This window comes from Pelobates fuscus, chromosome 11, assembly GCF_036172605.1.
Source record: "Pelobates fuscus isolate aPelFus1 chromosome 11, aPelFus1.pri, whole genome shotgun sequence".
Taxonomy (NCBI): Eukaryota; Metazoa; Chordata; class Amphibia; order Anura; family Pelobatidae; genus Pelobates; species Pelobates fuscus.
The window spans coordinates 128572098-128597790 of NC_086327.1; the positions used below are offsets into that span (position 1 = coordinate 128572098).

At 41.2% G+C, this 25693-nt stretch overlaps 1 protein-coding gene across 3 annotated transcripts in view; it reads right to left on the minus strand.

Moving 5' to 3' along the window:
* Window positions 1-25693, minus strand: part of CDON (cell adhesion associated, oncogene regulated) — a 104782-nt gene that overhangs the window by 36594 nt on the left and 42495 nt on the right. Inside the window, exon 1 of one of the 3 annotated variants that reach the window (XM_063436747.1) lies at window positions 16103-16395. The exons of 1 other annotated variant lie outside the window; for it this stretch is intronic. The gene's annotated coding sequence lies outside the window, so the exon portion shown is untranslated. Of the gene's footprint in view, window positions 1-16102; window positions 16396-25693 lie in introns of those variants that run through there. One more of the 3 variants, XM_063436745.1, reaches the window with a different exon arrangement.

The window sequence follows — 25693 nt, forward strand, 5'->3', positions numbered from 1 at the left end:
CATTCAATATCAGATATCCACACCAAATCTCAAACCGCAACAACAAAAAACACCAACATATTTAGGAGGTCTGTGTTGTAGGTTTGGGAATAGCGTTGTTCCCTCTGCAGTGATGTCTTTGAATTTTAATCTATAAGCAACAGTTTTTTTAGGAATATAATTGTACTGAGATTTAGTGATGCTGGTTTGTTTGCTAGAAGGATACATAAGGCCTGTACAAGTCCTTTGAATATTGATTGGTAAATTGCACTTAGTGGTTCACATTTCACCTTTTGCACTTTGTATGCATTATGTATTTGTTTGCACTTACCATATGTGTTCATTGTTTTTGCACTTTATATATATATATGGTTTATGTGCTTACACTTTGCATTTTTGCATGTGGCCTTTTGGGCTCATATTAAACACTTTATGTTACATGATAAAGGTATATTGTTAAGGATTGGGTATTTATTTGCACTCTATGTATTAACTGCATGGTAGTTGGCCCCTTTACTGCACAGGTATGGTGGTTTTTATAGGATAAATATTTCACTTAGATAGGGGTTATGGGTTGTATGTTGAATCTGTATATGTTGGCACTATTGTATAATGTCAATGTGTTATTAGACTTAAAATTTGTATCAATGAAGGACGGTATTTATGGAGTACTAGTGGAATTAAGGTATTAGGTATAGATTGAATAAATAGTATTTTTTTTTTATTAATTGCTGCTGCATTCCGTTTGGAGGTTAACTGTGTTGCATGGTCCTTGAATGCACATAATACAGTGATAATAAAGTTGAATCTGAATCCCACTGATATAAGACACATTAACTGCTTGTGTTTGTTGTGTGTTTCTTACACTCCCATTTCAGATCACTTGCTAGCATTTGAAAGAGGGTATCCATTTTAAATAAATGTTATTTAATACTCATTCCATCTATTAATTCCAGTCTACTGTTACATCTCCTCTGGTTCTTGCATGACTATTAAATGTTTATCTGCTTTTTGTGAATACACTTTGAGGTTCCAGGATTAACTAACATTAAATTAACACTGCACTTGCAACTTTATATTGTCAACATTCCACTTTGTATTTTATTATTGCATTTTTTAAGTACATTATCTCCATAATGCATACACATGGGATTCATTCCAGCCTCAGGTATACCTTGAAATATGTTTACACCTTTTATAAGAAACTTTAGTAAAATGTTCTTTCCAGTTACGGCTTGTGGCCAGAACAGGATTCGGTGGCAAATCCACCATTCTATGAATGACCCTACTTTCCTGTTTTTCTAACCACAGATATTTTCGGCCCGAGAAAGTAAATATACTCGTTTTCTTTTCTACTCTTCTGCTGACCTCCCAGTTCTCTGCCGCAGGAAACTGTAAATCCGTGTGTGTTTGTTTTTTTATGGTCACTCCATCATAAAGCTTTATAAATACCTACTGAGTTTAGTTTCCTACCATCCTATTTTCATGTTAGTGCTGAATGTCACACTGCGCTCTTTAGATTCACCACAAAGAGGAGTTAAAATAAAAATGGAAGGGCGGAGATACAAAGCAAGGCAACCAAGAAGCCGACTAAGGGGAATATTCACTAAATAGCAAGGTGTGTTGATCGGAGGACATATTTGCAAAACGTAAGCAAAACCTAGCTGGAATGGAAAGAAATCCAATGTCTGCTGAGAAAGTATCCTGATGTAGAGAGAATGGAGTAAAAAAAAACATAAAGTTAAGATAAAATTAACCACAGAAGCACTAAACTATTCTCTTATTCCAAACATGGCACCACATACAAATGTGTCCCACATATATTGACAGGAAGGTAGATTCATATTTTGTTACAGTGGCTAAAATACCAGCTGACCCCAGCTCACGGGACTTATTCTACATTACTAAAAAGCATGTAACTAAAGCATATTTAGCAGCAGACGCGAGATGCCATCGATCAGGAGCTCATATGCGTGATTTAACAGCAATCATTCAGGTAATGGAAATCGAGAAAGACTCTGAAAATCTGGATTTAAAAATTGGCGTAGTGAAATGCATTAACAGTGTTCACTTTTGGCATCAAACACGTTGTCCCATCATCTGAAAAATGCAATATAGCTGCTTCCCGTTCAGGAAATGCTTTGCAATTTGCTCATCTTACCCAACTCTATCAGTCACAATTTAAAGGTACTACGAGATACTTCAATGCTCTACTCTGGTCTCATATGGATACTGTTTCAACTTTGGAACTGTGTTGAACATACACAATTCACCAGACCATGCAAATAAATTGCCTGAGCATTTTTAACTGGTGCTCTGTCCTCTGGTCTGATGCTCCTCTCCAGCCCCAGCATCCTCAGCCTATTATTGCTATACAAAGTTGGATAGGTTAATGAAAAAGTTCACTTCTACATTTGTCAAGCATCAGCAAATGGTGTCAAAGTTTTCGTCAAACTGTTAAAAGATGGTTTAACACGAACTGGTACCCATAGAACCTTTGCTATAGTGGCTATAGTGATTAGAGGGACCATTTAATTCCATCAGCCACATCACTCCAGCTACTGATTCTAGCCGTCCTGGGAAAGATATGCAAACAGAAAGCATAAGCAATTGCCATACTTGAGTTCTGGCCCAGATGTCCATGATTCCTTATGCTTGGCCAGTTGTATCAGGAATCTGACTCCATCGAGAGCTCCACTTTTTTCAAGATCTATAAGCTCAGTGACAGTTTAGACATCAAGTTCTCCTGTTGGCAACTGTGACTACTATCCTGCATTCGATTTCCAGTATAAGGTATGTTTTGTTGTAGATTTGGGTTATCCTCTTTAATGTTGATGTTCACAAAAAGTTTGGAACAAGTTCTGAATTTTCTGCAGGCCAGACTAGACTAGAGCTTTAGCTAGAGTTCACATAAGGTTCAGATCACTCCCATTTCAGTTGTCACAGTTACCTGCTGGCCTCTGGGTCCCATTTCCTGAAAACAGTTATAAGAATCATAACTCTACTTGACCCTCCTTACGATTTACCTCTGGTGCCCTAGGCCTTGACTAAATGACCTTTCAAATAGCTGAAATCCAGACATGTGCAAAAATTCCATCCCAGAGACCATCGGGGGTCTTTCCAGAATATGCAATGACCTAAGAAGCCGACTTTAAATAATAGATTCCAGTAGACAAGTGCAAAAATTCAGTTCTGTCTTAAATTAAATGAATTGTCCGAATCAAAATTCTTTTAATCTACACCCAAACAAATCATAATTTGCCTTTGTTTTCCATGGCAATCAATTAGTTCAGGTGGAAGTTCAGGTAGAGGACATTGTTTGGGACAATTTGACTCATTAATGAACAACCTGAATCCTGCAAGAGCCTCTGTAGATATTGATAGAGATAGCTCTGCCTTTTGTCAAGTTTTATCACGTGGAGGAAAAATACACAAGACAAAGTAGTCATGATTTTTTGCCTTATGTATTTGAAGATAATTTTTTTTAAAAAAGAAGAAAGGATTAGAATAGAGAAAGAGAAGAGGAAAAGATTGAAGCAAGGTAAGTTTAGGGTGACAGAGCCGTTTTCCTGATTTCAAATTTCAAAGCTCTGATAATGCTGAGAGCATTCAATTAACCAAGCATATTTGTGTTAAACTATTTTCCACATGAAAAGATAGTGATTCTTCAAGTTTCTACGCAAGGTAGTTCCCAATTTCCCTCCAAATCAGAACAGTCCCCTGTCTACTTGTGTTTTCTGTCTCCGTCTGAAGAGGAAGAATCAGAAGGTTGTACGTGTGCCCTCAGCGTACATTGAGAGGAGTTTCAAGGATATTCAAGTTTTTGAGACTTACTGGATTTGTGAAATGGCTACAACTTCAACTTACTGCGTGACCTCGGCCACATTTAAAGCATACCGAGCTCAAACCATTTCTGTTCTTCTGAGACCCAAGCACACTCAGCCAGAGCAGTGTTTGTCTTAATGGACTTCTGGGACATTTGCCCACGCCATGTATGAGAGTGGGAAACGGATCATTCTTTAACACCGTTGAACACGATTGTCTGCATATCAGAGTTGTAACGGCACCCCCAGGCATAAAAGGGGTTAACAGCCGTTTAGTAGATCTTCCCCTTCCAGAGACACAGGCACAGCTACTGTAGACACCAATACACCGAACCAGAGAAGCTTATGAATATCTCAAACATATGAATGCTGTAAACAGCCGAAAAGGAAAAACCATACGAATAGGTTTACACTCCTAGCAGTCAAACTGGAAAAGCATACAATAAATCCCCCCAAGAACGAGACAAGGCTCCGTTTTGAGGGTCAAGCAGGAACAGACAGAGCTGTGGGTTTATTGTTCTTATATACACATTAGTACCAACCACAGGGTTTTGGAAAACAACCAATAAACACGTACAATACACTCAGACACTCCCACACAAAATCCTCCCCTCTGCCTGTGATACAATTACCTTACACAATGGGTAATGTAATTAACACAAGCAGAGAAATACAGTTTTTTTCACATTATTCATAACCTTAAAAGTATGCATCACATTCACATAAACTTACTTACACTTACATTTTCAGAATCAGCATACTCCAAATACAAACATGCATCAAAATCATACAAATTGGTCCAGTGGTTCAAAAGATAGATCGTAGTCCTTTGTGACCAAATGAAGCATGGCTTTTCTGCCCAAAACCAGTTCCACAGAGTCTTCTATCCTGGAGATAATTGGGAAGTAATCAAATTATCTCCAAGGACAGAGGCAAAACTCCACTGAAAACATGGCAGCAAAAGACAAGAAAAAATACATAAAAATATATAACTGTGCAGCCATTGTATAAAACAGGTACATTAAACATATCTCCAGATAGCTCAGATCTGAGCGCACATTATTACTGAATGGCGCTCAGATCACACACATACAGTTCAATTGCCATGGAGCCAAAGTCTTTCCCATAGTCTTTCATTATACGAATGGGCTCCAGGGCATAGCTATCTGGGGTATCACCGCTCAAACAGGGCAAGCACCGAATGACTCCACTTTCGTGTCTTTGCAGGGGAAAATCAAGCATTTCAACATGGGGCCATAGTCTAAAGGCAGCAGGCGGGCAACCAGACTCCTCCAATGCAATGTGGCGAGATTGCTATCGTCACAAGAGTGATAGGGATTGTTCATTTTGGCCAAAATATATTTTAGAGGGTCAGTCTTTCAAAATAGAATAGCACGGCTTATTTTTAAATAGGTATTTACTTCTGGTTTTCAAGCTTGGTATTTACCATCAGTAAATGCTGCCATAGTTAGGCAGTTACGAAAAAACCTTTACATGAGAGAAGAAAATTATGAATACTTGTTCCCTTTCATTTTTTTGTACCAACATGATGTGTTTTTACAGGTGTGGCATAAGAATAGTAACGCTATTTGTGAGATAAATGTTTACATAATAATTAACTATTTAAGTAGCCATAAGGATGTATGTGATCGGATTGTGTCGAATGAATCTTCCCCAGGTAACCACTTGAAGCTTCCTCAGATGAACGTATGGCGAAGGAGGCGAAGAATGCTACAGTTTTGTTTTCCAAGATTCAAGAAAAAAAAAATGCCTCTTCAACACGCCAAGCATAACATTTGTGTTTGAAATCCCCCCCTCCCTTTAAAATGGTTCAATTTAAAACTACTGTCCAAATGCGCAGGAAAATGAATACCAGATGATGTTTGGGAGACGGTGGAAGGAGGGAGAAGGGAAAGGGGGAGGTTTGTTTATGAATCAGATGGAAACCACTTTGCTCTACAGATATAAAGTATGCCCCCCCACCACGCCCTGTGCCCTCCCAAAATGGCTACCGGAAGAGCAGTGTGCCATTGCGCAGTCAGAGGGTGCAGGGAGAGGCAAGCACAACATAATGATTCCTCTTAAAAACCACTGCAGAAACATATTATGACATATCTTTTTTAGATACATATTTTTTCTCTTTTTAATACAAATAGTTTCATTTTTATTTAACAAAAAATACAAGTATAAACTACATGTGAACATCCATCTGTTTGTGGTTTAGTAGTAAAATAATATATAAAAAATCCTGCATGGCACAGAGGCAATGCACAAATTTAAACTGATAGATGAAGCAGCACAGTGCTTTGCATGTGGGGAATATAACACATTACTGTAAAGGTAGGGGATACAGCACAATGCTCTGCAAGTAGAAGATACAGCACAATGCTCTGCAGGTAGGGGATATAGAACAATACTCTGCAAGTAGGGGATACAGCACAATGCTCTGCAGCTGAGATATAGATAGGGGGTGCAGCACAATGCTCTGCGAGTAAAAGATACAGCACAATGCTCTGCAGCTGAGATATAGATAGGGGAAGCAGCACAATGCTCTGCAGGTAGGGTATGCAGTGCAATGCTCTGCAGCTGATATATATATATATATATATATATATATATATATATATATATATAGGGGATGCAGTGCAATGCTCTGCAGGTAGGGTATGCAGTGCAATGCTCTGCAGGTAGGGTATGCAGTGCAATGCTCTGCAGCTGAGATATATATATAGGGGATGCAGTGCAATGCTCTGCAGCTGAGATATATATATAGGGGATGCAGTGCAATGCTCTGCAGGTAGGGTATGCAGCGCAATGCTCTGCAGGTACACAATGCCTTCCTATGTATTCTCAGAAGAGTGAGCACACAACTTGCACAATCCGCCCAACCTACCCTTCTGGCAGTCTCTGGGTTAATGGATTCCAGCTCACCATTCTGGCTTTGTCATGTTTTAATATTACAGAAAATAAAAGATTAGATGTAACATCATTGTATACATTAAAGACGTCTCAGGGTTATTGTCTAAAGTATGAATTCAAGGTGAATTCAAAGTGCATTTCAAACTGTAGGTCAACAAAGTCAAACTGGAAAAATCATCGAAGTCAGCTTTCCTTTCAGTTTGAGTGTTCTGGCCTTACTTTTAAAATTCTCTTAGAATTCTTACTTTAGTAAATTAAACTGTCTCTATTGTATCTTCTGGCATTATTTTGCTGTATGAGGGTGTCCATTTTTAGCATTGTTTTGCCACAAGTACCATTGTACACAATTAGAAGGTCTGAATCAATCCTAAAGTGCACTTGGAACTTGTGTAAGACTCACTTATCCTTGATTACCAGCACCGTTTTTGGTTGGATAAATTGTGATTGTGACCAATGTGGAATTACAGATTGCTGCCACATACAGTAAGGCTAAGCCAGAAGGTGCACTAAGCTACGTATTTACATGCATGCATATTAAAATAATAGAGATGCTACAGAACATGGAATCTTTTATTTTAAAGGGACACTACAGGCACGCAAACCACTTCTGCCCATTGGAGTGGTCTGGGTGCCAACTCCCACTACCCTTAACCCTGCAGGTGTAATTATTGCAGTTTTTATAAACTGCAATAATTACCTTGCAGGGTTAACTCCTCCTCTAGTGGCTGTCTACTAGACAGCCACTAGAGGGCACTTCCTCCTCTAGTGGCTACTAGACAGCCACTAGAGGGCACTTCCGGGATTATAGCACAGATTGTGCTATAGTGTCGCAGGACATCCTCACGCTGTGTGAGGACCTCCAGCGTCGCTAAAATCCCCATGGGAAAGCATTGGAAAGCATTTTCAATGCTTTCCTCTGGGGAGGTCTAATGCGCGTGCGCGGCATTGCGCATTAGATCTGCCCCGTCAGCGGGCACGTTCAGTCTCCCCCGCCGGCTGACGTGATGAAGAGGAGGAGCATGGGCGGAAGAAGAAGCAGCGACGAGGGACATCGTCGCTGCTTCTGGTAAGTCACTGAAGGGGTTTTCACCCCTTCAGCAACCGGGGATGGGAGGTGGGAGGGAGAGGGGGCCTGCAGTGCCAGGAAAACCGATTGTTTTCCTGGCACTGGAGAGTCCCTTTAAGTAATAACACAAAATGACAGCTTTCCTTTGTGTTGATTAGCCACTGACAGGTGAAGTGAATATCATATATTATATTGTTCCAATGGAACCAAGCAAGAGGGTGGATATATATCTTGAATTTTACGTGTTGGAAGCAGGAAAAATTGGCAAGTGAAAAGAAAAGAGTAACTTTGATATGGGTCAAATAGTGCTGGCTAGACAACTGGGTCAGACCAGTCTTTTGTGGTGTTCCTGGTATGCGGTGGTTAGTACCTACTAAAATTGGTGGAAGGCAGAACAACCGATGAACCAGCATCAGGGTCATGAGTGACCAAGGCTCAGTGATGCATGTGGGGGAGTGAAGGCTAGCCCATCTAGTCTGATCACACAGAAGAGCTACTGTAACTCAAATTGCTAAAAAACAAAACAAAACTTAATGCTGGCCATGATAGAAAGGTGTCGGAACTCAGTGCATTGCATGAGGATGCATAGCCACAGACCAGTCAGAGTCGTGATGTGAGCATCAGAACTGAATCATGGAGCAATCTAAGAAGGTTGCCTGGTCTGATGAATCACATTTTCTTTTAGATCAGGTGGATAGCCAGGTTAACGTTGTTAACCAGGTGAAGAGATGGCAGCAGGATGCATTATGAAAAGAAGGCAGCTTGGCAGAGGCAGTTTTATTCTCTGTCCAATGTTCTGCTGGGAAATATTGTGTCCTGGCATCCATTACTTTGACACATACCATCTTTTGTTGCAGATTGTTGTAGACCACCTATAGCCCTTCATGGCATTGGTGTTGTCTGATGGCAGTGGCCTCCTTCAGCAGGATAACGCACTCTGCCACACTGCAAAAATTGGTCATGAATGGTGTGAGAAACATGACAAAGACTTCAAGGTGTTGCCTTGGCCACCAAATTCCCAAGATCTCAATCTGATTGAGCCTCTGAGGGATGTGTTCGAATGACAAATGCGATCCATGGAGACCCCACCTTGCAACTTGCAGGACTTAAAAGAACTGCTGCTAATGTTTTAGTGTCAGATACAACAGGACATCCTCAGAGGTTTTGTGGAGTGCATACCTCAAAACTTTTAGAGCTATTTTGGCAGAATGAGGGGGACCTACACAATATTAGGCAGGTGGTTTTAATATTGTGGCTGGACAGTGTATATCCCACCTATAAAATATAATCACAATTCAACCTCTGTACAATACAGAGAATTCAGCATGTTATATGGAGGTCACAAAATCGCTGAAAGATCAACCTGCAAACACAAAAAATAAGCAAAGGTCTCAGCTCTCTCCTCGTTGTGTTTCCACCACAGTTCAGGTAGAAAACATGGCTTGCATGAAGAGCCTTGTGATATCTAAAGTTTCTCTGTACTGCTACATTAGAATTATCCATTTTTTACCAAATAGCAGAATATACCAGAGAACATAACTGCAACCACATGATGGAACCCATAGTATGGGGACCTATAGGCAGGATATCATATCCAGATAATAAAACAGCAGTGGATTCATTGTAACAGCCACTGGGTAGTTGATATATTTATAAAATATTTTACCAGGATGGATACATTGAGATTTCTCTAGTTTTCAAGTATGTCCTGTGTCCACAAAACATTGCATTGTTATAATAGGCTACAATGTTAAAAAAATCAATATCCAAACAATATATATATATATATATATATATATATATATATATATATATATATATATATATATATATATACACACACACCTTTCATTAAGCTGGATCACTGCTGATTGTTTAAAATAAGGTAAAATAATCAAATTTGAAGCAATTTCCAACTTTGCCACAAACTGGGGAAAAAATTGTTCTTGACTTCAAACTGGCAGTCAGGTTTCTCATTGGATCAAAAACATAAAAAACGTAAAACCTGTAATCCTGAGCACAGTAGATCCTCTCTGTAGGGAGCGTATATTAAACCTTACTAAGATCCATTACAGAGAAAAACTACTTTATTTTTATTTCCTATTGTTATGATTTTATTTAGTTTTCTTAATGGATTTCACCATCATGCAAAATGTATACAACCGTTTGCCTACCCAGCGAGCTGCTAATCTTGTATATTACTAAATGAGACAATCTGTGATATATATTATTTACCCCTCAATTATCTGGACACAAATTGAGAAGCTCTGCCGTAGGATACATCAAAAGGGTTAGCAAAGGATACGGATGGATGGCACAGGAATAGTTAATAGGCAAATAAAAAGAGCTTATATTAAAAGATAATTTTTGAAATATATATTTATCAATGTATTTTATATATTTATCAATGTATTTAAGCAACCTGACCTCACTGTTCGATCGAACACTCGTAGAAATGCAATATCTCATGGGGGAGGGGGGGGGGGTGAGAGGGGGGGGATCACATGGGGATTTCCCTAAATGTACAGGAGTGATTAAACAAAAAGCATACTATTTCTTAATAGCTTCAATTATTTCTCTCTTAGTCCTCTATGTCACAGGTGCCACATTCCGAATTAAACCTAGGGCTACAGAGAGCTCTAGGAGGACAGATCAGGTAAGTGTGTTAGCCTCATAAGAGAAGGCATTAGGTTGGTAAACATGTAGGATCTGCACAATGGGGTACATTGATATTTCTGGCACTTTGGGATTGTGGATAATCTATATTAAACAGTAAATGACAACTGTACCCTCATAATCCTCCAAATTATCTGGTGATATCTGTCCCTCCAAGCTCTTGCTTCCAACACCCATTTCACCAGCACAGAGAAACCATGATCCACATGGACAGTAAATATGAACAGCGACTTTAAAGGGACACTGTAGGCACCCAGACCACTTCAGCTAATTGAAGAAGTCTGGGTGCTGTGACCCTTTTGCACTTGGTGCTGCAGTGTTTACATTGCAGCTCTAAGTCTGCCCTCAATGGCTGTCTAACAGACAGCCACTAGAGGGCTTCCGGAATCCAAACCGACTTTATGTCCGTTATCTGACGCTGGATGTCCTCATGGACCTCCAGCGTTAGATTTTCCCCATAGGAAAACATTGTATAATGCTTTCCTATGCGGAGGTCAAATGCACGCAGCCGCTAACGTTGGTGGGGGAGAAGTGTATGCGGAGCCTGTCCCAGCGCCGAGGGACAGCGGCGCTGGATTCAGGTAAGGGGTTTTAACCCCTTCAGCCCTGAAGGAGGGGGCCCCGAGGGAGGGAGGGGACCTATTAACCCTATAACGCCAGGAAAATGGGCTTGTTTTCCTGACACTATAGGATCTCTTTAAGGTTCAATTCCACAACCAACCGAAACAAAAGCCTCTATTCTCACCTCTGACTGCAACTTTAACCCTTAGCAGCATTAATGGGTTGTCAGGCAGCCCCCCAGATGATTCTGATGAAAGTCACGGACAGGGACTAAAATGACGATCCACTTTTTAATGAATATTCAATAAAGCATGAAATTTTAATCTTGAAAAAAACGTGAGTGCAAGTTAACCTTTTGACGTTTCTGTATCAATTGACCCTGGTTTACAGCACCTAGCATTGCAGTTATATAGCCTGAGTGCAAGGATTTACATATATATATATATATGTACTCTACCTTAATATAGTTAAAATTATATTATATCAAAATTAAAAAGATTTTTTTTTAAAAACTACGTTTTGCCTCGAAGGTCTTTATCAAGATAAGTGTAAAAACGTATATATATATAGTTCTAAAATAATAAACATAGTAAAATTAAATAATTTAACATTGAAAAAAAATACACTTAGAATGGATATATATGTAAAAAAAATCGTCGTTTTGCCTCGAAGGTCTTTATCAAGATAAGTGTAAAAACATATATATATATATATATATATATATATATAGTTCTAAAATAATAAACATAGTAAAATTAAATAATTTAACATTGAAAAAAAATACACTTAGAATGGATATATATGTAAAAAAATCGACGTTTTGCCTCGAAGGTCTTTATCAAGATAAGTGTAAAAACATATATATATATATATATATATATATATATATATATAGTTATAAAATAATAAACATAGTAAAATTAAATAATTTAACATTGAAAAAAAATACACTTAGAATGGATATATATGTTAATATATATATATATATATATATATATATATATATTTATTTAAATTATATGTGTATATTTATGTAATCTTTTAACATAATTATGTGATTTTACTAATTACAATTTGAGGGACCTGCCTGACAACCCAGGCAGAAAGTCCAGATAATTTCATTTGCTAGCACTATATTTAGCCCTGTGACTTTGTAACTTTCCAAAACACTATAAAACCTGTACATGATGTATACTGTTGTACTGGGGGGACGCCACTGAATTAGCGACTGTTTGTGACTAAGTGGCTGCTAAAACAGACCTGACATACCGCATTTTGAATACCCTGGATTGTATACTTTTTGAAACGGTATGTCATGATAGGGGTAATTCTCATTTCTGAGCTGCCATACAACATCACCAATCTGGCAAATTTCAATGTGCAAAAACAGAAATGGGCAAGCCTTATATTTAACCCTGTAGCTCATATTCTAGGTTTTGTTTTGGTCAGAACTTGATCAGAAAATGTTGAAGTCCCTTTGCGTGCCTTTCCTATTTTGTTAAATTGGAGTGGTCTGGGTGCCAACTCCCACTACCCTTAACCCTGCAGGTGTAATTATTGCAGTTTTTATAAACTGCAATAATTACCTTGCAGGGTTAACTCCTCCTCTAGTGGCTGTCTACTAGACAGCCACTAGAGGGCACTTCCTCCTCCACATTGTGTGTTTGGCGAGGTGTATATGTGTGGTGCTGCTGCTGGTATTGAATGAGAGAGGCTGCTTGTGGGCTTGTGTGCATGTATGCGGATTGTCAGTGGTGTTGTGTTTGTGGGTACTGTGTGTGTTTGTGGGTGGGCTATTTGTATTAATTGTATGAAGGAGTGGCTTCTTCTGCAGCTTTGTGTATATCTAGCAGTGTGGGTGGCTTCCCTGGGGTTCAGTAGAGACCATCCTGGCGAGGTACAAGTCAAGGGCAGGAGTTGCGATAGCAGTTGCAGGCTGATTTACTCCAGTACAGATTCTCATTCACAAGTGCAAAGAGGAAGTGATCACTACTGCAATGTGTAAATTGAGGATTGTCCCTCACCACCTGCAATCAAAGCTTGGTTCGCACTAGCAGAACTGGAGTCCCACTGGGACTCCTGATAGCCAAAGCCTGTTTGGCTCTGGCAGCCTTGTGTGCCATGAAAAGGGAGCTTGAATGCCATGCATGGCACACGTGCCATAGGTTGCTGACCCCTGTCATAAACTATAACAATGCTACCTATAGATTACTACTGTAATATGTTGTATTTGCAGTCACATGTTGTTATTAATATTTGGCTGATAGAAGTTGGTTGGCAAATATATCAACTTTATACAAGACAGGTCTGCGTTGCTCTACCTCCCCCCCCTCCCCCCCCCCCCCCACAAAAAAAAAAACCTCACACTTTGCCCCTCATAGCTGTAAAATAACTTTGCATCTGTATTCTGTAGGCCCAACTCCACAAGCCGACTGAAACACTCACTTAATTTCTACCCAGCTCTACCCAACCACCCGGGTTCCTTCTAACTATATAACTCTATAGCTCTTCACGCTGATTGACATCACGGTTAGCAGTTACTGCAGTTATACTAGTATTTCTCTCTGCCATCACCACCAAATCCCTCGGCTACCTCTTGTCTCTTTTCCCCATTTTAACCTTCAGATTGGCATCATTTTAATATTAGATCATGCTTTAACCAAACTGTAAAATAGCTAGAAAATCTCAGTTATTTTGGCATCTGACAGCCATCGACTTGGAAACCAGGATACATCTCACAGTCATTCAATAACAATCAGATCAATGCATTTAATCGTCGATACATTTAGTTTCTGACTGCTTGATGCCTGTCCGATACTCCAAGTATTATTTCCCAATGTAATGATACTTGTTTGTATCAAGCTCATAAAATAAAATGTTTACCATGACAAAACCTAAATCTGTGATCCAAGGATTGTCAGAGCACCAACCACAGGGCAAGTCATTCTTTATACAATAAACCAAATCCTGTGTCCCCAATAATCAGCTGATCAATTCTGAACCAGACTTCGTGAGAAAATCTTTTACATTCACAACTGGATCATTATTAACACAGGAATCTGATACTTGGTTTCTTTCACTGGATAAATTCCAGTTTGACTGATCAGAATCCGTTCAAACAATGTAAAGGTTTTAATGGGAATGAAACTTGTGGTTTTGAGAAACTAGTCTCTATTTCCCATCATGGAACCAGTAACAGGGTTATGCACTAAAATAAGAATTCAAATTTAAGGCCAGATTAGCAGAACTGGAAGCATACCTGATTTAGCAAATTTTTCAATTTCTACTATTTTTGCCTTAAATTTGAAACTCCCTTTCAATTCACCATAAATTCCTACTGACGTTGGCGAATAACCCTGTAAGTTAATGTATGGGGTTCTGTATAACAGAGGCCCTCGGCAAACACAGGTCAGGCAGCCTCTCTCTGCACTAGAACACTTAATCAAATCCAGCTCATTTTCCCAGCTTGAATAATTGAAACTTTTTTTTAAAAAAAATCATTTGTTAACCAAAGCACAGTTCACTGTTTAATGAATAGCCAGGTCAGAAGACTTTAGTGATGAAACACAACATAGCCTCCCATAAATCAGCAGCATGCACAACGCTTATGCCATATTTATAAACATATAATATACACTACATGTTGTATATAGCATACATAGCACAGTTTATGTGACATACATAGCACATTGTATATAACATACATTGCACACTGTATATAACATATACTACATTGTACATAACATACATAGCACATCGTATCTAACATACATTGCACAGTGTATATAACATACATTGAACATTGTACATAACATGCATTGCACATTGTATATAACATACATTGCACAGTGTATATAACATACATTGAACATTGTACATAACATGCATTGCACATTGTATATAACATATACCATATTGTATACATTGCATATAACATACATTGCACATTGTATATAACATATACCACATTGTATACATTGCATATAACATGCATTGCACAGTGTATATAACATATACTACACATTGTACATAACATAAATAGCACATTGTGTATAGCATACACTACATTGTATATGGTGTATATAACATACATTGAACATTGTATATAATATTTATTTTATTTATTTATTTATAAAATATTTTACCAGGATGGATACATCAAGATTTCTCTCGTTTTCAAGTATGTCATATATAACATATACTACATTGTATATAACATACACTGCCCATTGCATTCACTGTATGCATTGTATATATACAACAATGTATATGCATTAGAAATACCATGCAATCTGTTACATTCATTAAATGTAACGTACTGTATTTAACATACACTCTGTATAACCTACATACTCTGTATATAATCTATATACTCTGTATATAACGCACTGTATATAATCTACATACTCTGTAAAACACACACTCTGTATAATGTACATACTCTGTATAATACACACTGTATATAATCTACATACTCTGTATAACACACACTCTGTATAATGTACATATTCTGTATAACACACACTGTATATAATCTACATACTCTGTATAACACACACTGTATATAATTTACATCCTCTGTATTACACACACTGCATAATCTACATCCTCTGTATTACACACACTGTATAATCTACATACTCTGTATAACACACACTCTGTAAAATCTACATCCTCTGTATTACACACACTCTGTATAATCTACATCCTCTGTATTACACACACTGTATAATATACATACTCTGTATATAACACACTCTGTATAATCTACACACTCTGTATAACACGCACTCTGTATAATGTACATATTCTGTATAACACACACTGTATATAATCTACATACTCTGTATAACACACACTGTATATAATCTACATCCTCTGTATTACACACACTGTATAATCTACATACTCTGTATAACACCCACTCTGTATAATGTACATACTCTACATTGTGTATAAAGAATGTTGATAGTATATAGCAGTAAGTGCTCCATATAAAAAGGGGGGGGGGGGGCATCTGCATCTATAAAAACACAAACCCCCCAAAATGGAAATGATTAGGGTGTCCCTGGCTTACCTCTGACATGGCCTTCTTCTGACCATAGGTCCAGGGTTCCCAAATAGCAGGGAACATCCCACTCACCAAGGGCTGCCCAAAATAAATCCAACAAAGGGGTCCCAGAAATGAATCCAGCATGTAAGGAGCAATCCCAGCCTGGGGTCCAGAGAGGGTCAGTCCAGGTATGTCATCCCCAGCCCCTAGTCAGCAGCCTGTGATCCCCCAGCGCTGGGCACGGAGTGAGTGAGTGAGAGAGAGAGAGAGAGAGGGAGGGAGAGAATGAGAGAGGGAGGGAGAGAATGAGGTGTGTGAAGGAGAGAGAATGGGAGGAGGTAGTTAGGGGTGGGGGATAGAATTAGGGTGGGACAGAGTGAGGGAGTGCCTGAGACCCCTTCTTACCCAGAACGGGCTGGCATTTAATGAGTTAATTTACTTTATTGTCTCCTCCCCTCTCTCCTCCCCCCCCCCCCCCCCCCTTACCTCCCTCCTCCTCCTCTGGCTGTCTCTGCCTCCCACTGTCCCTCGCCTCCTCTGCCTGGGTGCCTGTGTATTCCCCCTCTCCCTCCCCCAGGATGCCGCTTTCTGGCTTTATCCCCTTCTCCCAGACTGCCCTCCTTCTTTCTTGCCCCCCCCCCCCCCCTACCTGGCTCTCACTCCCAGGTCGCCCCCCCCCCCCTCCCCTCTCTAAGTCCCCTATATCCTTGCCTCCTCACCCCCCCACCCCCCTCCTTTTCCCTCTCACTGGCGGCCCTTCCTGTCTCCCCTAGCCCGGTTAGCACCCCTCTCCCTATACCCCAGGCTCCTTTTCCCTCTCACTGGCGGCCCTTCCTGCCTACCCTAGCCCGGTTAGCACCCCTCTCCCTATACCCCCCAGGCTCCTTTTCCCTCTCACTGGCTGCACCCCGGCTCTCTAACTGTCCCACCACACATGTTCTTATCCCCCACTCCCTGTATGATGTCCCCCTCGCCTTGTCTGTTCCCACTCCATGTATATCCCCTCCCTCCCTATCTGTCTCCCTCTCCCTAGTTGTTCCCCTACCCATATTCTTATCCTATCTCCCTGACTGCCTATCCCCCTCTCCCTGAATGCCCCTTTCTTTCTGTTTGTTCCCCCATGGCTGTCTACATCTCCCTGCCTTTCCCCCTGTCCCTGGCTGCACCCCTGTCTCTGTCTGTCCTCATAACCTGTCTGTCCCCCAATCTGTCCCCCGATCCTCTCCCTGTCTGTCCTCGTACCCTGTCTATCCCCCAATATGTCCATCCTCTCACTCTGTCTGTCCCCCACTCTCTGTCTGTCCTCCTCTTCCTGCCCCCCCCCCCCCAACTCTGTCTGTCCCCATGTCTCTGTCTGTCCCCCTTTCCCTGTCTGTCCTCATAACCTGTCTGTCCCCCACTCTCTGGCCGTCCTTCCCTTGCTGTCGGCCCCCCTTTCCCTGTCTGTCCCCTACTCTCTGTCCATCCTCCTCTTCCTGTCTGTAACCAACTCTGTTTGTCCCCCACTCTCTGTCTGTCCCCCTCTCCCTGTCCGACCCCCTTTCCCTGTCTGTCCCATTCTCCCTGTCTGTCCCCCACTCTCACTTGTTGGCGTACCCCTTTTCCATGACTGCTGCTCCCCTGGCCTGTCTCTGTCTGCATCCCTTGTATGTCTAACCCCCTCCCTGTCTTTCAACCTCTTACTGCCTGCCCCAATCTTCCTGCATGTCCCTTCTCCCTGGCTGTCCCCCTCTTCCTGGCAACCCTTTCCCTGGTCAACCTTTCTCTGCCCCCCCCCCCCCCCCCCGCTAGCTCCCCTTACTCTTGTTCTGCATTCCTTGAGGCACAGGGTCGCCCTAAATTGAAATTCAGCAGCATCAGACAGTAATAATGACCCACCACATATAAACGTTCCTAATCCCGAGGTTGCTAATAAAAAACCTGTATATACATACACACATATTATGAAAACATACATGCTACAGTACACACACACACATACACTGTAAGTACACACACATATTACAAAAACACTACCAGTACACATACGTGCAAATACACATGTTTCAAAAACATGGACACTACTAGTGCACATACACATTAAATATACACACATATTACAAAAACATAGACACTACAGTACACACATACATTGAAAATGCACACACATATTACAAAAGTATACACGCTACCAATACACACACTGTAAATACACATTCATATTACAAATACATACACACATACATGATTTACAAATGCTGCACACATACACACACTATAAATACACTTGTGCACATACACTATAAATACCAACATATATTATAATTGTGCAGTCACTATAAACCACAAAACACACACTAAAAATACAGACACATATTATAAACACACACAGTATAAGCACACTTATAAGGACACACAGTATAAATACGCACAGACATTAACACATTACAAATATACACACGCTAAAAGTACAGACACAAACTGTATATTATAAACATACATAGTATAAATGCACACACACTAGAAATAAACATACAATTTAAACACATACTTTCTATAAATACTCACACACATATAAACAAACACATAGGATAAATCTACACATATTATAAACACACTATAAATACAGACACACACACATATTATATACAAACGTACTATAAATATGTGCACATGCTATAAATATACACACATCTAGTATAAACAAACAATAAATAGACTTATCTTACAAACACACATATATACTGTAAATGTATGCACATTTTACAAACATACACATACTATGAATGCACTCACACTGTAAAGGTGTTTTATAAACACACACACTATACATACACATACAAATAAACACACAAACATATTGCAAATACACACTATAAATACACACATATATATATACACTATATATACACCCACACATACTAGACCACATGTGTATAAAATACAATATAGATTATTTATAGTATAAACACAAACTACACTCTAGCTCTCTCTTCCCAGTTACCTGCTTTCAACCCCATCCATCTGCTTGTTACCCCTAACCACCTGCTTTCTACCCCATCCACCTGCTTTCTACCCCAGACCACCAGATCTCTATACCCAACGACCTGCTTTCTACTCCTGCCACCTGCTTTCTACCCCAAGCCACTAGATTTCTACCCCCAACAACCTCCAGCCACCTGCTTTCTACCCCCAACAACCTTCTTTTGACCTCCAGTCACCTGCTTTCTACCCCCAGCCACCTGATTTCCACACAAGCCATATTCTTTCTACCGCTGCCACCTATTTTCTACATCCGCCACCTGATTTCTTCCCCAGAGATTCACTTTTTATCTCCTGCCATCTGCTTTCTATCCAATCTACCTGTTTTTACCCCCCGCCAACTGCTTTCTAACCCAGTCACCTTCTTTCTCCCCCAGCCACTAGCTTTCTACCCCCAACCACCAGCTTTCTACATCATCCAATAATTGTCTTTCCCAACAACCTGTTTTCTACCTCCAGCCACCTGCTTGCTAGCTAAAGCCACTAGATTTCTACCACAGCCATCTGTTTTTTTTAACCCCAGCCACCTGCTTTCTACTACCCATCACCTGCTTTCTACTCCACCCACCAGTTTTTTACCCCCAGCCACTACTTTTCTACTCCCAGCCACCTGCTTTCTATCCCAGCCACTTGCTCTCTAGCCCAAGACAACCACTTTCTACTTCCAGCAATTTGCTTTCTACATCAGCCAATTGCTTTCTAGCACAAGCCACTAGATTTCTTTCCCAGCCTCCTACTATCTACTCCCAGCCATCCTGCTTTCTATCCTGTTCACTTGTTTTCTACCCCCAGCCAACTGCTTTCTACCTCCAGCCAACTGTTTTCTACACATAGCCATTACCTTTCTATCCCCAGACACCTGCTTTCTACCCCAGTCACCTGCTCTCTATCTCAAGCCATCTGCCTTCTACACCGGTCACTAGCTTTCTACCCCCAACAACCTGATTTCTACCCCACCCACTAGCTTTCTACCACAGGCACCTGCTTTCTACTCCTAGCCAACTGATTTTTATCCCAGCCACCTGATTTCCACTACAGCCACCTGCTTTCTTCCCCAGCAACCTGCTTTCTACCACCACTCACTATTTTTCTACCCCCAGCCACTGTCTTTCTACCACCAGTCACCTGCTTTCTACTCCAGCCACTAGCTTTAAAACCCCTCCCACTTGCTTTTGTACCTCCAGCCATAAGCTTTCTACCCCTAGCCACCTGCTTTCTACCCAACCTCTAGCATTCTACTCCCAGCCACCCGCTTTCTACCCAACCTCTAGCATTCTACTCCCAGCCACCCGCTTTCTACCCAACCTCTAGCATTCTACTCCCAGCCACCCGCTTTCTACCTTAATATCTCTGTTCCCCCCCAAATCTCTGTGCCAATTTAAATAACTGGACTTTTTGCATTGACATGGCAGGTTAGCTTACACATTAATGGCCATTGGAGTAATATTTAAAAAAAGTCTCAAGTTATGTAAATGTGCATTGGTATTTGGGATAGTGCGCAAATAACCTTTTTTGGTTTTCATCTTCACAAATCCACCAGGTTTTACTGTACTTTCTGCACTGTTGTATAACATTTTATGTTGTTACTAGCATCTTCTATTTCATTAGCATGGTCACTTAATTCCTCCTAAATCAGCATCATAGTGCCAACTCCCATGTCTCCTTTTAGCCTTGGCCCTCGTCTGCTTCACACGGATCCTTTAATTGAAAGGGTTATTCCAAGCAACATGAGCCTTCAGTGATTTGAAGTGGTTATGGTTCCTAGAGTCTGTACGTGCAGTATTTTACTATGAAACGCTGCAAATACCCGTTTAACCCGTCTGTTGCCAGAGCTTTAACTCCACAGCAATACAACTCATAGTATTTGTGTAGTGTGTATCATTGTATCACAGAGCTTTACAGAAATACAGTGTGTATGAGTGCATCTCAGAGCTAACACTTACAATATTGTAAGTCACAGAGCTCCACAGCACTAAAACCAATTGATATACCTGCAATACCTTTAATACATCTGTGAAGAAACAATGACAATTGTACTGTAGTCTGTAGACCTTTAATCACAGTTTGCTTTCCCTCAACCTGGCAGGCATCCCCCAGGACCCTAATCGAGAGCCACTCTGCACCATCAGCATGCCGACTGCATAGATCCAGCGGTACAAAATGTGTGTGTAAGTGTGGTAACACAGTGAGTACAGCAGCTGCACTTGGGCCCGTACTCTAAGGGGGCCTATCAGGTGTTCCATGCACTTAAGGCTACCCTATGGGTACTGCTGGAAAGGGGTCTGATTGTGCCCTTTAATAGCGCGACCGAGCCTTCCTCCCAGCTACAGAAGGAGCCATGCGGGGAGGAGAGTAAGAGGCCCAGGCAGCATGGTGGGACAGAAGCAAGGAGAACTTCTCCAGCCAGCCCCACACTCCCATCAGACAGCTGAAAATATAAAATAAATTTGACATATGTGTGTATCTGTGTGTGTACGTGTCAGTGTGTTTATATATGTGTATGTGTCTGCATGTATGTGTTTATGTGTGTGTATCTGTGTTAGTATGTGTGCATGCGTCACTGTGTGTATGTGTGTGTGTCTGTGTAAATATGTATGTGTGTATGTGCATACAGCTCAGCAATAAAAAGTAATCCCTACATGCAAACACACCCTTGCAATCAAAAGCAAACATTGCATACATGCACACCCCTGCAGTCAAACGCCGGAAGTATATACAAACAAATCCCTTAATTCAAACACAAATGCTGCACACAAATGTATACCAGCATTTAAAAGCTAACACTAAATACAAAAACCTTGCATTCAAAAGCTAACATTACATAGAAGTACACCATTGTATTCCAATGGCAATGGTACATAGAAATACACCCCTCCATGCACACACTTACTCCATACAAAACATGGTTCAAGCTCACAAACACTACTGACAAATACAACCCTGCAAGCATGGGAAAATGATAGGTCCCCAGCTGGCATAGCATCATGAGAGTTGTATGACAGATGTGGAACATCCTTGTGCTTAAGGGGTCCCAAAAATGCACCACGGCCCTCTCTACATTAATTTCACCACTGAACTAGTAGTGTGTGTGTGTGTGTGTGTGTGTGCGTGTGCGTGTGCATGGTAAGTAATGAGTGTGAGTGTGGTCACACAGTGAGTAATATGTGTGCGTGAGTGTGGTCACAAAGTGAGTAATGAGTGTAAGTGTGGTCACAAAGTGAGTAATGAGTGTGAGTGCGTGAGTGTGGTCACATAATGAGTAATGAGTGTGAGTGTGTGCTTGCGTGAGTGTGGTCACACAATGAGTAATGAGTGTGCGTGTGTGAGTGTGTCACATAGTGAGTAATATGTGTGCGTGAGTGTGGTCACAAAGCGAGTAATGAGTGTGAGTGTGGTCACACATTGAGTAATGAGTGTGAGTGCATTTGTAAGTGTGGTCACATAATAAATAATGTGTTGTGTGAGTGTGGTCACACAGTGAGTAAAGAGTGTGAGTGCGTGCTTGAGTGTGGTCACACAGTGAGTAATGAGTGCGAGTGCGTGCGTGAGTGTGGTCACACAGTGAGCAATGAGTGTGAGTGCATGCGTGAGTGTGGTCACACAATGAGTAATGAGTGTTAGTGCGTGTGTGAGTGTGGTCACACAGTGAGTAATGAGTGTGAGTTGGTCACAAAGTGAGAAATGAGTGTGAGTGCATTTGTGAGTGTGGTCACACAATAAATAATGTGTTTGTGTTCCTGTGTGAGTGTGGTCACACAGTGAGTAATGAGTGTGAGTGCGTGTGTGCGTGTGGTCACACAATGTGTAATGAGTGCAATTGCGTGCGTGAGTGTGGTCACACAGTGAGTAAAGAGTGTGAGTGCGTGCTTGAGTGTGGTCACACAGTGAGTAATGAGTGCGTGCGTGAGTGTGGTCACACAGTGAGCAATGAGTGTGAGTGCATGCATGAGTGTGGTCACACAAAGAGTAATGAGTGTTAATGCGTGTGTGAGTGTGGTCACACAGTGAGTAATGAGTGTGAGTTGGTCACAAAGTGAGAAATGAGTGTGAGTGCATTTGTGAGTGTGGTCACACAATAAATAATGTGTTTGTGTTCCTGTGTGAGTGTGGTCACACAGTGAGTAATGTGTGTGAGTGTGTGCGTGAGTGTGGTCACACAATGTGTAATGAGTGCGATTGCGTGCTGAGTGTGGTCACACAGTGAGTAATGAGTGTGAGTGCGTGCGTGAGTGTGGTCACACAATGAGTAATGAGTGCGAGTGCGTGCGTGAGTGTGGTCACACAATGAGTAATGAGTGTTAGTGCATTTGTAAGTGTGGTCACACAATAAATAATGTGTTTGTGTGAGTGTGGTCACACAGTGAGTAATGAGTGTGAGTTTGTGCGTGTGTGTGCTCACACAATGAGTAATGAGTGCGATTGCGTGCGTGCATGCGTGAGTGTGGTCACACAGCGAGTAATGAGTGCGATTGCGTGCGTGAGTGTGATCACACAGTGAGCTATGAGTGTGAGTGCGTGCGTGAGTGTTATCACACAGTGAGTAATAAGTGTTAGTGTGTGTGTGAGTGTGGTCACACAATGAGTAATGAGTTTGAGTGCGTGCGTGAGTGCGGTCACACTGTGAGTAATAAGCGTGAGTGTGGTCACACAGTGGGTAATGAGTGTGAGTGCATGCCTGAGTGTGGTCACACAGTGAGTAATGAGTGTGAGTGTAGTCAAACACAGAGCTTGGATTTCAAACATCCGGTTAAAGTGAAATCCTTTTCACAGAGATTGTAGGACATGGAGGCATTAGTCTGCATTCCAGGGTGTGCTCACAGCGGAAGCTGCTGGTCTGCTTTATCCTAAAACCGTCTTTGAAGTCAATAAGGAAAAAAAACTCACCCTCAGGGCAACGAATAGATCACTGACTCTCCATCATCTCTGAATTAGCTAAATAACAGGATTAGACAGCACTTGCTGTGTTTGGGTGACTGCAAAAAGTATCCCAGTTCTAAAAAGAAATGTCTTCAGGGGAACTAATTCTAGTGCCGTTAACTTAAAAAAAATAATAATAATTAAAAATATAACTTGGAGCAAAGTATAAAGAAAATATGCATTTCTACTGGCCTTTGAAGAAGTCATTCTCCTTGTTAAAGAGTTCTGCCTGTAGTCATAGGAGAGCTGGCAAGAGGGCAGGGCAATGATTTCCTCCAGAGCTATTACAGCGCTACGGAATCTGATGGCGCTATATAAATAATAAAATAATAATAATAATAATTACGGGTTGAAGGCAGCGGGACTGGTGCAAGAATTTTTGGCTACACTGGCAAAGACTTTGTCTCCTCTACATTCCGCATCCCGTTCAGTCACATCGAGCAGACCGTCAGACCAGGTAGAGGATAATCCCCTGTCCACCAATGGTCTGCAACGCCACGCATACGAGTTCTGGTGGGCTAGAGCCTACCCCATTACTCTTCATATTAAAATGGCAGAGAATTGCAGCAGAGAGAAAGTGTGGAGGGCCTTTTTTAGCTCAGCAGGGATATTATGTATGGACTGGTGTCCTACAAGATCAATGGAATATTCCTAGAGAGGGCTGAAGTAACTGGGATTGCCCAGCCTGGCAGAGCGTGATGGCTTTGAGGGAAAGACCGGAGGGAAAGATAAGACTATATCATTCTATTCAGAAAATGACAATTTTCAAAGGTGGCAATGGAGATGTGGAAATGTTCCATCTAGCTGTGCATTTATATATACAGAAATATGGAGTCAGCCAACCACAGTGTACATAGCAAGCACCATTCTGCTGTATAAAAATAAGAATGAAATAATTAGCCAAACAGTCGCTTCTCACTAGTGAAGTTATACAATAAACCAATATAGTTTGTGTTCTGCTTGATTTTAATCATCAGACCTGTTAGTTCTATGTTCGAAATATAGTTATTCTTTTTTACTTGCTACCCTGACCAATAGCTGCCTGCCCTCTGCGACCTATAGTCACTAACTCCCATGACTAGTACACAGAGCTCCAGCTATAGGCACTAACTCCCATCACTAGGACACAGAGCTCCATCTATAGTCACTAACTCCCATGACTAGTACACAGAGCTCCAGCTATAGGCACTAACTCCCATCACTAGGACACAGAGCTCCATCTATAGTCACTAACTCCCATCACTAGGACACAGAGCTCCATCTATAGTCACTAACTCCGAGCACTAGGACACAGAGCTCCAGCTATAGGCACTAACTCCCATCACTAGGACACAGAGCTCCAGCTATAGGCACTAACTCCCATCACTAGGACACAGAGCTCCAGCTATAGGCACTAACTCCCATGACAAGTACACAGAGCTCCAGCTATAGTCACTAACTCCCATCACTAGGACACAGAGCTCCATCTATAGTCACTAACTCCGAGCACTAGGACACAGAGCTCTATCTATAGTCACTAACTCTCATCACTAGGACACAGAGCTCCATCTATAGTCACTAACTCCGAGCACTAGGACACAGAGCTCCAGCTATAGTCACTAACTATCATCACTAGGACACAGAGCTCCATCTATAGTCACTAACTCTCATCACTAGGACACAGAGCTCCATCTATAG